Genomic DNA, 13242 nt, shown 5'->3' on the forward strand with positions numbered 1-13242 from the left:
GGACAGCCCTAGCTGGTTTGGCTCAGTGGATAGAGTATCAGCCTGTAGACCAAAGGGTTCTAGATTCAATTCCAGTCAAGGGCACATATGTTGGTTGCAGACTCCTCCCTGGCCTGGGCCCTGGTCAGGGCATGTGCAGGAAGCAACCAATCGGTGTGTTTCTCTCACATTGATGTTTCCTCTGGGAATATTGTTATAGTTAAAACTTCTTTCTAAGGATTGTATAAGATGCATCTCAGGAGGCCAGCATGTGTAAGTCTTATGCCATGGCTCTCATAATGGGTGCCAGTGAAGCCCAGTTTGAAGGAACCAGCCACTCCCTTAGAATTCCCATTGCTGGCTAATTTGTTTATGAATAAATGAGATTTTAGAAATGCTTAAAACATACCTGTGAAATCTTGTCACTGCACTTTGTTTAGTAAACCTTTTTTTTTTTTTTGAAATAAGGATATATAATTATAGAAAATTTCCAGCGAGCAAGTCCAGAAGCTAGACCCTTACTTCTAAAGAAACTCGGCAGTGATTTATTGAAGGAATACTGACCAAAGTTTGCTGTGAAGCTGGCAAAGTTCTCCCCAGCAAAGAGGCCACAATTCAGCTTAACTAAGAGACACTGTTCCTGACCTTCAGAAAATGATGTCATAACTATCATTTGCTCAGGCTGCTATGCCCTGGACCAGGGCCTGCCTGTGCTGTCTTTAATCTTCAACCACAGCCTTGCCTGAGATTGCTGCTCCATTTACAAGGAGCAGGCAGTGGTGGGCCCAGGCCACATGACTCATACCAACAGAGCCAGAGACTTCTGGTCTGCTATTTTTCATCCATACCACAGACCACACAGGTCATCACAAGTTTAAAGACATGCAGGAAGAACACATGTCATCTAAAAATTTTTTTTCCTCTTGAAAAAAAATTCATTTGCTGGTGGCAAAATGAAGTACTAATTTTTGCTGGAAGTCTTGGAAATGTCCTGGAGCTATCTGGTAGCCTGTGGCTGGCCAGGCCACTCCTGGATTGAGACCGGAACTAAACATCTGGGTCAGTAGGTTTGGAAGCCAGGAGGCGAAGCCTGAGGCATGCCTCCTTTCAGAAGGTCCTCGGGAGTGTGACCCTCCCATCTCTGCAAGCATCCATGTCGGGTGGCTGGACAGGCCTGGAGAACGGACAGGTGCAATGGTCAGCACCAGCTTTACCACAGACTGTGAACTGCATGACGTTAGCCTCCTTCCCACCTTTACTTGTAACTCCTACCTCCAAACAGGGTGCTCAGACATCCTGATTTGCTCAGGGTAGTTCCAGTTTATGCCTGCTGGCCAGGTGCAGCTACATATGTTTACTCCCTTGCATTCAAAACTGTCCATGTTTGGACATTCTATATTAACTCAGATGGACCAGGCAGAGACACTCAGGAGGAACTCTAACTTAAACCTCCATTAGGGCTGTCTTTGAGAAGGACAATTTATGATAATTTTTTATTAGTCTCTACCCTTCAGATTGCAGTGACCTCAAATTGGCTTTAGCAAGAAAAAAATGTATTTGTTTGACAGTTGGAGGTGGGGACTGGGCAGGATTCAGGTGTGACTGGAACAAGTTCTCATTATGTCTGTCTCTCTTTTTCTCTCTGTGCTCCCAATCCACTGACTTAATTTTCTAGGCAGGATCTTTACCATGGAGGGCAAGCTGGCCTCTGACCACTCTAGAATACCATCCTCCCATCTCAGCAACTCGAGCTGAACGAGGCACTTCTGTGTCCCACAGGCTCACTTCCTACAAATCCAGGGAAGGCTCTTAGTGGCTCTGCTTGGGTCATGCACTCACCCCTGAGCCAGCTGTTTGGGCTGCAGTAAATAGCTCACCTACAGTATGTGCACATCATGGTACAAGGAACAAAGTCTGCCTCAAACCACATCAAACAAAAGTAGGATACTTAGCTGGGCAGACCAAATTTATAGCATCTGCCTGCTACTATATAGCCACCATTTACAGAGTTACTTCTAACATTCCAGGGGCTTTATACTTCTTCTTCTTTATTTCCACAATAAACTAAAGAGTATAATTTACTCCTCTCCCCATATTACAGATGAGGCTAGAACAATTTCAATAATGTGGCCAAACATGGAAAAATGGTAAGTGGAGGAGTTGACTTGACTCTAGGTTGGTCTGTCCCTCTCACAATATCATGGTGGCATTTTACATGTGAGAGAGTGAGGATAATTTGAGTCAGGGGCCCTTCTTGGACACCATATCACACATATGCTGCTCTGAAACAATGCCTCTAGGAAGACAAATCCTCTCCTGGCTCTGCCTGCAGAGTCTCGTGGATTCTCCCTGTCTCTGGAAGACATGGCACCCAAGGGCCCAGGTGGAAGGTTTGAAGCTGGTCTGTTCCGGAGCTGGAGCTGTCCAGGTGCCAGTGATGTCAGCTCAGCCCTCCCCCCGCCCCCCTTCCCCGCCCCAGCCATGTGCCTCCTGGGGAACTCATGCTCTCCAGTGTCCAGCCATAAAAGATGGCAAGAGGTCCGGCTGCTGTTGAACACAAGATTATTCTGACAGTCACAGGAGTATAAGCTAAACATTCTTGCCCTATAAGACAGGCTGTTAAAGACAGTCACAGGGCTGGCTCAGGCCTCTTACTCATCCTTGAAAAATAGAAGAAAAACAGGATGGTGCTCTTGTCTTTCCACAGGAAAGGAGGACTGCCCTCGCTTGTTTGAGTTCTTCATGGTTTGAAAAATCACTTCCCCAGACTCCACAGTTCAGATATACAAAATATAGCACACACTCCTCTGTGCTTTCTCTTTCTATTCTGTCACACTGTGGTTATACAACTAGAGTCTAGAGCAAGTCTTCTGTCGGATCGGAAAGCTATTATTACGTGGGATTTGGAGCACCAGAAAAGTGGAGAAGTAGACGCTTCCAGGTTTTTGAGAGACACCCTGCCCTGCCGCTGGGATCACTCCCAGGTACGGGGAGAGGGAGAAGATGCCAGCGGGTCTGAGAGAACCTAAGAGCAGAGTATGCCGTCAGGCAGGGGCAGGAGAAACTGCCTTCCTGTGTGGTGGGCAAGGTTACACCTGGGCCCAAACATGGTCCCTGTGTCTGCCTACCGGCCTGAGAGGCCACCAAAGTTGGGTGTCCCAAAACCCAGCCACGCAGGAGGTTTCTCCCCTGCTCTGGAACAGGTCTGTGCCGTCACTGCATGGACCCCAGACTGCAGAGAGACGGGGAAGAGCTCACTGTGGTGGATGGAAGTGGCTGGAGACAGATGAGGGCCAGAGCCTCTAGGGCTGGAGAAATGAGAGCAGAGGGCACGGGGACCAGATGGTGAAATAGGGCTTGAGGGGCAAGAGTAAAGGAAGTCCAGTGTATCTTCACAGCCAGTCTGTAGACTGAGCTCCCCACTACCTGTGAGTGCACACATTTGCACTCATTTTTTTAATTTTTTTATTTAAGGAAGCTTGCTGTTTGGGGGGCAGGAGCCAGTGAATTGGGCATTGTCAGATGTTTACTTAGAATGAACAAAACCCGGTATTATTTTCTGTGTCCTACTCTGCAAAATATAAAATGTGAGGAACATGATTTCATCGCAAGAGTGATCTGGCACCTGCACACTGTGAATGTGTGTCTGTCTCCGGCTGCACCGCGCCTGAGGGCAGCAGCCAGAGCAGCCCTGAGCTCAGTGTTTCGCCAGCATCCAAGAACCAGGCAGAAGCTGACTCTGGAAGTACTAGTGGTCAATGGGAACTAAGTGAACTAAGTATGGCCAATGACTTATAAAACCACAACATCACAGTCATGCTTACCACAGAATATTTAGAGCAGGTGGCAAGGTAGGGCACATGCGAAGAGGCAACTTTGAACAGGGCAGCTGGCCCATTTATGAGACATCAGCTCCGAGCAGACCCCCACTCTTGGGTCCTGAGCAGTTCCCTGACCGTGCGTGTGTGCACCCAGCACCAGGTGCAGTGTCCATGCCCAGCATACATTTGGTGAGTTCCTGTGTGAGCCTGCCACACCCGTCGCTGCCACCCAGATGTCTCAGCCAGAGCTGAGGTTCTCCAGCTGAGCGTCATGGACACGCAAAGGCAAGCACAATTCTGTGCAGAGTTGTCATTCCTCAAGTTGGAGTCTAGAAAGAAAAGGTTCTTCTGCCTAGGGGCATAACCCCTCCCCCAGCTCTGGCCATCACCAGGCCGAGAGGAACATAGTGGATGCACTCTTGCTGTCAGAATTAGTAATTGGGTCCCAGAGTGCCCTCCCCCCAGTGCTACGGAATCATTTCTTTGGGGGTTCTAGGAGTATAAGAAAGGCAAGCACAGGGCTCCGGGGAGTGCAGGAGGGGCTGCTTACCCCTGTCCATGTGGGAGGAGTTAAAGAAGGCTCTCTGGAGTAGTAAAATGTGAGTGGGTCTGAAGGATGAGAAGGGGTTGTCAGGTGGCCAGATAAAGAAAGGGGGAAGCTGAAACCGGTTTGGCTCAGTGGATAGAGCGTTGGCCTGCAGACTGAAAGGTCCCAGGTTCAATTTCGGTCAAGGGCATGTACCTTGGCTGCGGGCACATCCCCAGTAGGGGGTGTGCAAGAGGCAGCTGATCGATGTTTCTCTCTCATCAATGTTTCTAACTCTCTATCTCTCTCTCTTCCTTTCTGTAAAAATTCAATAAAATATATTAAAAAAAAAAAAAAAAAGAAATGAGGGAAGGAGGGTTGGTTATGTGTGTGCATGTCTTTAGGAAGGACAGAGTAAAAGCCCCAGCATGCATCAGGAGTTTGTATGGGTTGGGCAGCTGCTCTTATTCCAGGCTGTTATTTGCAACCATAAGGATGCTCAGGGGGTGAAACACATAGCTGGGCCCATTATTAGACTTCAAGTACAGATGATGAACTTGAGTAGAATATGTAGGAGAAAAATATAGAAAAAGAAAAAAGTTCATCATGAGGAAATGAGAAGAAATAGGGTATAAGTTATAAGTGGCCCTAGGCAGAGTTTCAGTTGCTCTGCAATCTTCACCAGCATTTGGTGTTGTCACTTTTTAATTTTTGCCATTTTGGAGAAGTGTGTAGTGCTAGCTCATTATGGCATTAGTTTGCATTTCCCTAAAGACTAGTGAAGTTTAGCATTTTCTCATGTGCTATGGCCTTCTTCTTCAATAGTTCTTCAAACCATTTGGCTATTTTGGGTTGTTTGCCTTCTTCTTATTGAATGATGACAATTATATATTTTGTATAGAAGTCCTTCGTTAGTTATAAATATCATGAGTAATTTTTGTCTAAATGGATTAGTCTTCATTTTCATAGCCATATCTTTGGAAGAGCAGACTTAAAATTTTTAAGTAGTCCCACGTGTCAATTTTTAATGGTATCTCAATATTTAATATAGATATATCAAAATTTAGAAATTAACTTACTTAACTGACTCTTGCTTGGTCCTTTGGGCTGTTTCTTGCTTTTCAGTATTTTATTTGTTTTATGGAATATCATCTTTACCATCATTATTCTGAACTCTATATCAGATAAATTTCTTATTTCCATTTCACTTATCTCTTCTTCTGGAGAATTCTCTAGTTCTTTCATTTGGGGGTTGTTTGTTTGTCTCATTTTGACTGCCTGTTTCAGTTTGTGACTGTATTAGGTGGATCTGCTGTGTATGTCAATCTGGTGCAGGTCAGGGTCAAACACTGTTTCTGACTAATTAGATCAGGCAAAGATTCAAGTCCTCGAGAGATTGCCTCTTGAATTGCCCTCAGGAAATCATCCACAGGCGTGGTGAGAGGTTTTTTTTATTATTATTATTTTTTTATTATTTATTTTTATTTTTTTATAGGGTGGGGCAATTGCTTCTGTTGGGAGGCTAATTATTATTCTGTCTCTTAATGGGCCTCTGCCCCTCCAGTCTCTATGCAGTCTCCACTTTCTGTTCTCAGTTATCAGGATTCTCTCCTAACGAGTCTTCTGGTGATTATTCAGGAAGTTTTTCTATATTTTAGTTGTAATTCCAATTTAGTCCTGGGAGCATGTTTGTGTAGCATCCACTTACTCTGCTGCTATTTTTAATCCTTGGTTACTTTTAAATTATGTTGATGGCAATCTTTTTTGCAGCAACCTGAATAAGGACAGCCCTAGCTGGTTTGGCTCAGTGGATAGAGTATCAGCCTGTAGACCAAAGGGTTCTAGATTCAATTCCAGTCAAGGGCACATATGTTGGTTGCAGACTCCTCCCTGGCCTGGGCCCTGGTCAGGGCATGTGCAGGAAGCAACCAATCGGTGTGTTTCTCTCACATTGATGTTTCCTCTGGGAATATTGTTATAGTTAAAACTTCTTTCTAAGGATTGTATAAGATGCATCTCAGGAGGCCAGCATGTGTAAGTCTTATGCCATGGCTCTCATAATGGGTGCCAGTGAAGCCCAGTTTGAAGGAACCAGCCACTCCCTTAGAATTCCCATTGCTGGCTAATTTGTTTATGAATAAATGAGATTTTAGAAATGCTTAAAACATACCTGTGAAATCTTGTCACTGCACTTTGTTTAGTAAACCTTTTTTTTTTTTTTGAAATAAGGATATATAATTATAGAAAATTTCCAGCGAGCAAGTCCAGAAGCTAGACCCTTACTTCTAAAGAAACTCGGCAGTGATTTATTGAAGGAATACTGACCAAAGTTTGCTGTGAAGCTGGCAAAGTTCTCCCCAGCAAAGAGGCCACAATTCAGCTTAACTAAGAGACACTGTTCCTGACCTTCAGAAAATGATGTCATAACTATCATTTGCTCAGGCTGCTATGCCCTGGACCAGGGCCTGCCTGTGCTGTCTTTAATCTTCAACCACAGCCTTGCCTGAGATTGCTGCTCCATTTACAAGGAGCAGGCAGTGGTGGGCCCAGGCCACATGACTCATACCAACAGAGCCAGAGACTTCTGGTCTGCTATTTTTCATCCATACCACAGACCACACAGGTCATCACAAGTTTAAAGACATGCAGGAAGAACACATGTCATCTAAAAATTTTTTTTCCTCTTGAAAAAAAATTCATTTGCTGGTGGCAAAATGAAGTACTAATTTTTGCTGGAAGTCTTGGAAATGTCCTGGAGCTATCTGGTAGCCTGTGGCTGGCCAGGCCACTCCTGGATTGAGACCGGAACTAAACATCTGGGTCAGTAGGTTTGGAAGCCAGGAGGCGAAGCCTGAGGCATGCCTCCTTTCAGAAGGTCCTCGGGAGTGTGACCCTCCCATCTCTGCAAGCATCCATGTCGGGTGGCTGGACAGGCCTGGAGAACGGACAGGTGCAATGGTCAGCACCAGCTTTACCACAGACTGTGAACTGCATGACGTTAGCCTCCTTCCCACCTTTACTTGTAACTCCTACCTCCAAACAGGGTGCTCAGACATCCTGATTTGCTCAGGGTAGTTCCAGTTTATGCCTGCTGGCCAGGTGCAGCTACATATGTTTACTCCCTTGCATTCAAAACTGTCCATGTTTGGACATTCTATATTAACTCAGATGGACCAGGCAGAGACACTCAGGAGGAACTCTAACTTAAACCTCCATTAGGGCTGTCTTTGAGAAGGACAATTTATGATAATTTTTTATTAGTCTCTACCCTTCAGATTGCAGTGACCTCAAATTGGCTTTAGCAAGAAAAAAATGTATTTGTTTGACAGTTGGAGGTGGGGACTGGGCAGGATTCAGGTGTGACTGGAACAAGTTCTCATTATGTCTGTCTCTCTTTTTCTCTCTGTGCTCCCAATCCACTGACTTAATTTTCTAGGCAGGATCTTTACCATGGAGGGCAAGCTGGCCTCTGACCACTCTAGAATACCATCCTCCCATCTCAGCAACTCGAGCTGAACGAGGCACTTCTGTGTCCCACAGGCTCACTTCCTACAAATCCAGGGAAGGCTCTTAGTGGCTCTGCTTGGGTCATGCACTCACCCCTGAGCCAGCTGTTTGGGCTGCAGTAAATAGCTCACCTACAGTATGTGCACATCATGGTACAAGGAACAAAGTCTGCCTCAAACCACATCAAACAAAAGTAGGATACTTAGCTGGGCAGACCAAATTTATAGCATCTGCCTGCTACTATATAGCCACCATTTACAGAGTTACTTCTAACATTCCAGGGGCTTTATACTTCTTCTTCTTTATTTCCACAATAAACTAAAGAGTATAATTTACTCCTCTCCCCATATTACAGATGAGGCTAGAACAATTTCAATAATGTGGCCAAACATGGAAAAATGGTAAGTGGAGGAGTTGACTTGACTCTAGGTTGGTCTGTCCCTCTCACAATATCATGGTGGCATTTTACATGTGAGAGAGTGAGGATAATTTGAGTCAGGGGCCCTTCTTGGACACCATATCACACATATGCTGCTCTGAAACAATGCCTCTAGGAAGACAAATCCTCTCCTGGCTCTGCCTGCAGAGTCTCGTGGATTCTCCCTGTCTCTGGAAGACATGGCACCCAAGGGCCCAGGTGGAAGGTTTGAAGCTGGTCTGTTCCGGAGCTGGAGCTGTCCAGGTGCCAGTGATGTCAGCTCAGCCCTCCCCCCCCCCCCCTTCCCCGCCCCAGCCATGTGCCTCCTGGGGAACTCATGCTCTCCAGTGTCCAGCCATAAAAGATGGCAAGAGGTCCGGCTGCTGTTGAACACAAGATTATTCTGACAGTCACAGGAGTATAAGCTAAACATTCTTGCCCTATAAGACAGGCTGTTAAAGACAGTCATAGGGCTGGCTCAGGCCTCTTACTCATCCTTGAAAAATAGAAGAAAAACAGGATGGTGCTCTTGTCTTTCCACAGGAAAGGAGGACTGCCCTCGCTTGTTTGAGTTCTTCATGGTTTGAAAAATCACTTCCCCAGACTCCACAGTTCAGATATACAAAATATAGCACACACTCCTCTGTGCTTTCTCTTTCTATTCTGTCACACTGTGGTTATACAACTAGAGTCTCAGGGCACAGTTCTTGCATTACAATAAAAATACTTGTATTTTAATAGCATTTCTTTTAAAAAAATATATATATACTTTAAAAAATATGTTTTCATTGATTTACTAATGGCCTGGTGCACGGATTCGTGCACATTGAAAGGAAATTAATTAGAAGGTGACCGGTAGGGTGGTACTGGGCAGGATGGGCCAGACATGCCCTGGAGCAAACCTCCTGTGGTCTCTCCTCAGCCAGCTGCACCTGGGATGGTGCTGCAGCTTGAAGGGTGTCTACATAGTGAGCAGGATCCCTCCAGCAGGTGGTGTCTCTCAGCCTGGCATACAGGGATCAGGCCAAAACCAGCTATCCAACATTCCCTGAGGAGTCCTGGAGTGTGAGAGGGCACTCTGCAAAGTTGCTGTTGCTGAGCAGCTCCTACATGAGCATCTGCCCCATGGTGGTCAGTACATGTCATACTTACCAGCTGGTCAGACAGTCAGTCAGTTGGATGGTCATTTAGCCTGATTGTCCCTAACTTCCTTCCCCTGCCAGTCTGGTTGCTCTTAAAGGGCCAATGCACAAAATTCCTTGTGGATCCACCCACTTTGTGCTCCAGCAGAGGAAGGGCAGAGTGAACTGGAGCTGTGTGAGCAGAAGCCAAGATCTGGGGCTTTGGGGTTAGAGCTTAAAAAGCAGACACTTCAGTTTCCTGTGCTGAACCATTCCATCACACTGTAGAGGTCGTTTTTCTCATTTAGACATTTACTATACAGGAAGCTTTGCCTGGGGAAAGATAGTTGACCCACCCTATTGGAAAACACCTTCTCCTACCATGGGAAATTTCTGAGGACCATTAAGAGATTGAGAAAAACAATTAGCCTCCAGGTAGAAGCAATTGCCCCACCCTGTAGAAAAAAAACTCTGTGAACAATTGCCTGAAGGCAATTCAAGAGGGAATCCCATCAGCGTGTAGGCAGAGGTGTTCTCTGGAGGATTTGAGTCTCTGCCTGATCTAATTAGCCAGAAACAGTGTTTGACACTGTCCTGCACTAGAGATTGGGATACGTAGCAGATCTACCTAATATAGAGTCACAAATCCAAATAGATAGCCAAAATGAGGAGACAAAAAAAACAACAAAAAACCAACCATAAATGAAAGAACATGAGAGTTCTCTAGAAGAAAAGATAAATGAAATGGAGATAAGAAATTTATCTGATATAGAGTTCAGAGTAATGATGATAAAGCTGCTCAACAGCATGAGAAAAGATATAGTAACTATGAAAATAGAAATTAAAAAATGACATAGCATAAATAAAAAACACATTGGAAAGAATACACATTAGATTAGGGGAAGCTGAGGATTGAATCAGTGAATTAGAAGACAGGTTTGAAAAAATCACTTAATCAGAGAACCAAAAAGAAAAAAAAAACAATTAAAAAATAGAGGACAGCTTCAGGAAGGTGTGGGACAACATGAAACATAACAGTATTAGAATAGTAGGTGTGTCAGAGGAGGCAAAAAGGGAGATAATGGGAGAAAACTTTCTTATCCTGACGAGGAAAAAGACACACACGTTTAGGAGGCACAGAGAAACCCAAGCAAGAAGACACATCATAATTAAAATGTCAAAAATTAAAGACAAAGAGAAAATCTTAAAGGCAGCAAAATAAAAGCAATTTGTTACATACAAAGGAGCTCCTATAATGCTGATACCTGATTTCTCATCAGAAACTCTAAAGGCCAGAAGGGAATGGCATAAGTACTAAAGATAATGAAAATCAAAGATCTGAAATCAAGATTACTATATCCAGCAAGGCTTTCAAAATAGATGGTGGCATAGGTAAACACACCTAAACTGCAGCCATGCACCACAAAGTCAAAACTACAACTAAAAGGCAAAACATCTATCACCCAGAGCCATGGGAGGACCGGCTGAGTGGAAGTTCTATAACCAGACGGAAAGAGAGGGGAGCATTAAGTGAACAAACAATGAAAAACTGAGATATGAGGGCGAGAGATATGGGCTGGCAGCGGATCCCAGCTGGTGGCAGGTGTTGCTTTCTTGAACCGGAAGGGAAGATGCACAAGACTCAAACTCCTACTGGGAGAAGCTGGGCTGTCTGCCATCGGATCAGAAAGTGAGGGTGGCTGGCTTGCAGAGCTGCATGGAGGAATAATTGTTTGCTGCGCTGGGGCTCAAGATATGGGGACTTGGTTGGAGGCCAACCATTGCTGTTTGCCACGTCCTAGCCAGTGACGCTCTGAGACTCCACCCCACACGATCTACAAACATACCCAAGCTCCAAACAGCAGCTTTTGCATATGAATGGCCTTCACTATGGCTGCTAACTTGCAAACTGGTTCAGACAGTTCCATAATCTACAAATCCCAAGCAAGGAGGAGAGGATTATAGTTCTTGCTGTAGCTCCTGCAGGGTGGCCTCAGACAATAGCTGACCTGCACCCCATTGGAGATCCAGAAGCCAGTGTATCGAGTGGTCAGTGTGAGAAACAGATTTCAACTCCTCACATCCATAACTGATACACTCAAGAGGCAGACTCAGTGAGCACCAAAGCCCCACTGAAACAAGTTCTGCACCACAAGTGGGTCTACAGCACAACAGTTCTTCCATTATAAACACAGTGTGTCCCCACAGCCAATTGGCCTGGAGGACAATTCCACCAAGGGTACCAAATGCAATCAAGGCTTAACTACACCAAAACTTTGCACTCAGCCCACAAAAGGGTATACCAAAACCGTCCACCTGGGTGATTGGGAGAGCTGAGCTACTGGCCCCCATAGGTCACCTACTTCACAAAGCCTGCTCCATCAACACAGGGAAGCAGCCAAAATGCGGAGACACAGAGACATGTCGTGAAAGGGGGCAATGGAAGAAAGCAAACTATGGGAGGACATGGAGTTCAGGACCACATTTATATGGTTACTCAAGAGTCTTCTAAAAACTGCTGAGAAACTTGATGAGACCTTCAAGGATCTAAATGAGAATGCAAAAAAAAAAAAAAAAAAAAAAAAAAAAAGGAAAAGGACCAGTCAGAAATAAAGAATACACTGTCTGAAATAAATAACTTACAGAAACTCAACTGTAGATCAACATACCTCAAGAATCAAATCAAAGATCTGAAATATGAGGAAACAAAAAACACCCAACCAGAAAAACAAAAAGAAAAAGGATCCAAAAATATGGAGCCTCTGGGACAACTTTAAGCATACCAACATCCGAATTTTTGGGGTGCCAGAAGAAGAGAGATAGCAAAATATTGAAAACCTATTAGAAGAAATAATGACAGAAAACTTTCCCCACTTGGTGAAAGAAATAGACTTACAAGTTCAGGAAGAGCACAGAACTCCAAACAAGAGGAATTCAAAGAGGACCACACCAAGACGCATCATAATTAAAATTCCAAGACAAAGAGAGAATCTTGAAAGCAGCAAGAGAAAAACATTAGTTACCTACAAGGGAGTACCCATATGACGGTCAGCTGATTTCTCAACAGAAACTACGCAGGCCAGAAGGGAGTGGCAAGAAATATTCAAAGTGACAAACAGTAAGAACCTACAACCAAGATTGCTCTACCCAGCAAAGCTATCATTCAGAATTGAAGGTTCGACAAAGAGCTTCACAGACAAGTAAAAGCTAAAGGAATTCATCACCACCAAACCAGGATTCCATGAAATGCTAAAGGATATTCTTTAAGAAGAGGAAGAAGAAGAAAAGGGAAAAGATAAAAATTATGAACAACAAAAAGACATCAAATACATATCTACCAACAAGTGACTCTAAAAATCAAGTGAATAAAAAGTCTGAAGAACAGAATGGACTGGTGAATATAATGGAATAAGGGACATAGAAAGGGAGTGGACTGACAATTTTCAGGGGGAAGGGGGTCTGAGGGGTGTTGGGAAGACATTGGACAAAAGTCTTACACCTATGGATGAAGACAGTAGTGGGAGGTAAGGGCATGGGGTGGGGTGGGGAATTGGATGGAGGGGGGCTATGGGGAAAAAAAGATGGACACCTGTAATAATCTGAACAATAAAGATTTATTAAAAAAAAAAAAAAGAGGATGAAATAAAGAGCTTCCCAGACAGAAAGAAGGCTAAAGGGGTTTATCACCACCAAACCAGCACTACAAGAAATACTAACTGGACAGCTGTAATGAGAAGAAAAGAGAAACCTAGCCATACAGAATTAAAATGGCAATAAACGAGTACCTATCAATAATAACCTTAAATGTAAATGGATTAAATGCTCCAATCAAAACACATAGGGTGGATACAAAAACATGGCCCAATTATA

Source organism: Pipistrellus kuhlii, unplaced genomic scaffold (genome assembly GCF_014108245.1).
Source record: "Pipistrellus kuhlii isolate mPipKuh1 unplaced genomic scaffold, mPipKuh1.p scaffold_m20_p_66, whole genome shotgun sequence".
NCBI classification, from domain to species: Eukaryota; Metazoa; Chordata; class Mammalia; order Chiroptera; family Vespertilionidae; genus Pipistrellus; species Pipistrellus kuhlii.